Raw genomic sequence first — 5,323 nt, 5'->3', positions numbered from 1 at the left:
GAACTTTATGTAATCACTGTCGTTACTTCATCGCCGCTTTCACAATGCTTCATGTATTCTTTATTCACTTTCATTACATTCTTTTTCATGTGAAATATTTAATAATACACTGTCCTAAAGATAGGATCATTACACTTTGTTAGCTCTTACTTATTTTGCTACCTTTCTTGTATTTTCAGTGTCAAATAGTGTAAATTGTCTTTGCATACCATAATGCCACTCCTATTATTTTGTGCACATTCTATTCCTTGTTTGGCGCTATTTCTGCTCATGATTTTATTTTCCTATGTATTCTATAATAAGAGGTCCCATTGCAGTGTTCGCACTAAGGGACCTCTTTCTGCATACTTCTCCCCATATGTAACCCCCCATTCAAATACGTTCAATAAACTGAAACTGAAACGTTCAATTAGTAATTTCGTAACTCTTGGCGCTTTATTTAATGTGCGGCGCAGATATATTGCCTCAATTTTTCATGGCCTTCGAGGTCAATAAATCTATGTGCTTAAGCGAAGATTTATCGGGCGTGAAAACAAGGCCAATGTATTTACATTAGCTAACGCTATGATGGGCGTACGGTGAGTTTTGTAGGTAAAAACGGAACGTGTCATTGAATTTGTGGAAATCATAGCGACAGTGTTGTGGATGTTAATTCTCATTTGGCAGGTAGCACATCAAGTGTTCAAATCTGAAAATGTTTTTGAGGGTCCAAAATGGTCGTTAAAGCGGAAGATTAGCTGTCAAAATGCGCAGTTGTCTATATACAAAGGTAACTCAGATGTTATGTTAGCACGCAAATCATTAGTAAAGATAAATAAAAACAGCACATCCAGCACAGATCTTGTAGCACTCCAGAGAGCACCCCTGCCAACCTGCATATAGTGGCACAGGGTACCCCTGACATACTGTTACAGGAATTGATATCTATGGAACATAGAACCATACATCCAGACACGAAGTTAAGGGCTGTTAGGCTAACAACTTTCTGCCAGGTTTTGTAACGTTGCATTTAGCCAAACAAATTTGATGGCAGAAGAAATATGAATATATTTTTCGTTACAAGTTTTCTTTCAAATTTAAACACTTATTCAACTCAGACTGATAGCTTGTTCTTTCAGGACACTCTAGCTTGTAATTACGCCATACTATGCTCATTTTACTAGAACAAATGAAGGCCGGCGTGTCATAAATAAGTTTCAGTCAACACTTCGGCACTTTATTAAAACACATCCCGGCTTTTGCAGTCTGTAATATTCGGGCGAAATCACTATTGAAATATCCTTATATATATTAGGTTAACTCTCCGGCTCCTATCAAAAACAACAAAATAATTTTACCGACAAAAAATTGTAGATGCCCTGACACACGACGTCAAAATGCGCGACGTGATGGCGAGTTGGTCCCAGAACCTCAAGACGCTATCAACACCTGTATTTTTTTCTTGCTCATATTTTCGGTCACCGACAGCGGTGCTTTTGGTGCTGCGGAAATATTTTTTTCTTTATATTCCTGAAGTGCAGCGCCAGATCATTAGAGTAAAGCACGAAATCATTTAGCTGAAATTGCAGGCTTGTAGATTAAAAAAACCCGAACAAGCATGACGAGCTACAGGAAGTGATTAGAGAATTACATTTGCTACTTCAGGAAACCAAAGAACCATAATTGGATTGTCTAAGCGAGAATATGTACCTTGCATCGTGTTTGTCTTTTCTTCGAAACGACGGTGGTAGGGAATCGAAAAGACAATTCTCTTTTCGATGAACTGTTAAAAGATAATTAACCCCGGCTCTTTGTTACAGACCTGCGAGAATGGCCATTGCCCTCAGCCTTGTCAATGCCGAAGCGGCCTCCAGTGGTTTGGTAGCGGAGATAGATATACTGATGGAAAGTTCTCGTGCATCTGCCATGTTACCGCAGAGAATTATCCTCGCGAAAACTTGCAGTTTTAATAAAATTATGCAAAACAACTTCGTCTGGTATATTTCTACAACTATAGTGCTGCAATATCGCTATTCGTTGAAACTAGAGATGCTGGGGAGCTGTAAATGCTATCGCATTGAAATAATATACTTATGTAAGCGTTTATATGCCTAGTGCTTTGATTCATGCTACCGGAAGTACGTTAGCGTGAGAGAGAGAGAGAGAGAAAAACAGTCACATGGTCCCTGTGATGTGATAAGTGGCCGTGTGTGAAGGGCCAAGTGAACAGTGAAGCGCGGGAAACGCGTTTGAACTGCGCGCCTCTGAGACCACGGAGGAAGACGACAGGTGGAATCGGCGCGAGACGCGGTGGAACGAGACGGGAAAAAAGAAGGGGAAGAAGATAGGCAGACGTGGCTGGCGATCGAAGGACCAGGGCGCGGGAACAGAGACCTGTCGGGTTCCGGACTCGAGGTAGCAGCAGGTACCCACCTGGGGCCAAACCAGCCGTCCAAGCACCTGTGGCCAAACCAGCCATCCAAGCACCTGGGGCCGAACCAGCCGTCCTCGTACCTGGGGCCGACCCGGGACCACCTCGGGCCTGGCGTGGTTGAAACGTCGCCAGGACGTTCCCGCCAGGCGAGCCACGTGTCTACCCATGAGAGCCTCGGCCAGCATTCGTGAGCAGCGTGGCAGGAGCCATGCGCGTTCAAGGTCAACGACCCCGGTGGTGAGCAGCGCTGTCGACCGCAGCTAGCAGCGCAACTACCGCGCTACCCAGGCATCGAGTGCCCTCACTGAACGTCGTTGAGCCGTCAGCCCTCTCCCAGGACTTGACCTCCGCTATGCCCCGGTGAACTCACTCTGCTTCGTTCAATCGTTGACTTCTCGTTCGCACTCTTAGCGCTTGTTCTATTTCTTTACTATCATTAGAGTTCCATCATCCTCTGTAAATGCATTAATTTTCTTCATGCATAAACGGCCTCGTTATTGTCCCGATGACGGTTAAGTCATCGTGGTTCTTTTCCCACAAATACGAGCACGTCGTTTAGAGCTCTGTCTCGCCATATACAGCTCGTTACAGTCCTCTATGCATTTGTCTATGGCATCTGGAAGGCGAAAGCCATTTTCCACTTGTTTCCAGTCGACAGATTTGATCCCGCCTGAAAGCGTTCAGCCCCCAGCGTGGCCTTGCACTGCCTCTGGGATCGGTGGAACTGTAGGCTTTCTGCACCTCACGTGGTGTGTTGGCGCCTCCGAGATGTTGCGCCTCCTGTCTGATCTTACTCGATGGTCTGGAGTGCGACGCCAGTTGTGTAGTCGAGACGATGTTAACGTGTTAATACCTTGCAGCCTGGGCTGCTGTAGCACACGGTTGAAACAAGGCTCCTCGGCCTGCGCCCGTCTCCGGACACGTTATGTGACCCTTGTTCTTTGACGTTGGCCCACCCTCGCGAACAGCAAGAGCACTTCGTTGTACTCAGGCTGCTGGCGTTGGGACGTGTAATCGCGGTATTCAGGATTACTGAAAGCTTCCTATTGCTTGCGCACCACCCGCCGATCTCAAGCTGGATGAGCGACTCTTCTTCATTATCAACAAGGACAGAACGGTATGCAGTAAGCACTTCAAGGTCATGCGACACCAACGATTGCACAAATGGGACCCGTAAATGAAGTTCTGCATGCCTTGTAAATTAAAGCGACATATCTCAAGTATAATTCACCGGATTCGTCCTTGGGTGGCCTTCACGAAACGTTGTACACACCTCATCGACTGCAATGACGCCGGTCACAATTGTGATCACTGTCAAGTGCCGCAAACGCTTGAGCACATATTTCTACATGCCCAGCATATGCACTTGCCCGACAGAAATTGGTTTCTGTGACTGAACGATTTTATAACAGGCCATTGCCATTAACTGATGAGGTTGTGTTGGACCCTTGGCCTGACGCCGGGAGTGAAACTGTGGTCGTATGAGCGGTCACAGCTTTCCTACAGGCCACTGGACTGGATGCGCGGCTATAGCACTGAGCCAATTTGACGGGACTGTATATACTCACCTCCCTAACTCACCATTTTCATTCACCACTCCTTTACCTCCCGTTTCCCCTCCCCCAGTGTAGAATAGCAGGCTAGAGCATACTATCGCTAAGGCTCACCTCTCTGCCTTTCTGTAAATGAACCTCTTTCTCTCTCTGTAGTGAAAATCAGCAGATAATAAATCCAAAGAACGTATAGAAGACGTGAACTTTGCTGTTTTTTAAGTTTATTTCTGTAATTGTGATAGAGATGTGAAGAAAATAAAGTGGACAAAAAGACAACTTTCCGCCGGCAGAGACTGAACTCTTTCTTCCTCAACTTTATTTTGTTCACATTTATATATCACAACATTACTATGCACCTAAATACAGTGCAAATAACGTCCCCTATGCCTTGATTGTCATTATATGCTGTTTTTCTTAAAGTATGCGTCAAAACAAAGAAACGAGCCTTCCATATTCCCCCTTCCTTGATTTATTCATAAGCAGGGTCTTCGGGAGACTTGATACTTTCAGGCTGTATGCGAAGGCTTATTGTTGAGCTGTCCGCTCGTTAAAGGCTCACGCGCTACGTGACACCAGCTGGCAAAGAAACAATGCTCCCCACTCGTCATCATGGGTGCGAGCAGCGTTCACTAAGCCTCCCAGGTTTGCATGCACATAAATACTAAATAAAGTGGACGAAAGGACGACCGCCGCCGTAGCTGAAGTGGTAAGACATCGGGTGCATTTTCGAAGGTTGCAGGGCGGGTACCTGGAGTTAGCAATTTGTCTTTTCGTCCACTTTAATTTCTGCCCATCTATAACGCAATTACTACAATACACTGAAGAACAGTATAATTATAGACTCCTATACCATAATTGCCTTCATTATCTGCTGCTTTTTATTACGGCTTCAAAACAAAGGGACGAGCCCTCAAATCATCCCCCTTTTTTGATTCATTGGCACATTCTTTGCGGCGGAGCCGTTTCTTCAGTGTTTGCATTTTCATTATCTCCCGCCCTGTCACTCCCGTGGCCTTTGCTTATGCAGGCGCTAGCAAATAATTCCGCGAGGATGCCCGGCAAAAAATGGTCGACGCGCTCGGTGTTGCCAGAGCACAAACCATTATTAACATCCCCTACCTCAGTGCTTCAGGTGAAGCAAAGATCGGTGATCTGCGAATTAGAGAAGAAATCATTCCAAGGTTCTGCAAAATACTACTGTACTTCAAAAATAACCATTTCTTGGACATAATGAATGCTTGCGAAAAGGTTTCTTGAGAAAGCTAGATATACATATATATAAACACACACACACACACACACACACACACACACACACACACACATATATATATATATATATATATATATATATATA

This window comes from Rhipicephalus sanguineus, chromosome 9, assembly GCF_013339695.2.
Source record: "Rhipicephalus sanguineus isolate Rsan-2018 chromosome 9, BIME_Rsan_1.4, whole genome shotgun sequence".
Lineage (NCBI taxonomy): Eukaryota > Metazoa > Arthropoda > Arachnida > Ixodida > Ixodidae > Rhipicephalus > Rhipicephalus sanguineus.
The sequence above is the reverse complement of the archived record's forward strand: the minus strand, read 5'-3'. Positions refer to the sequence as shown.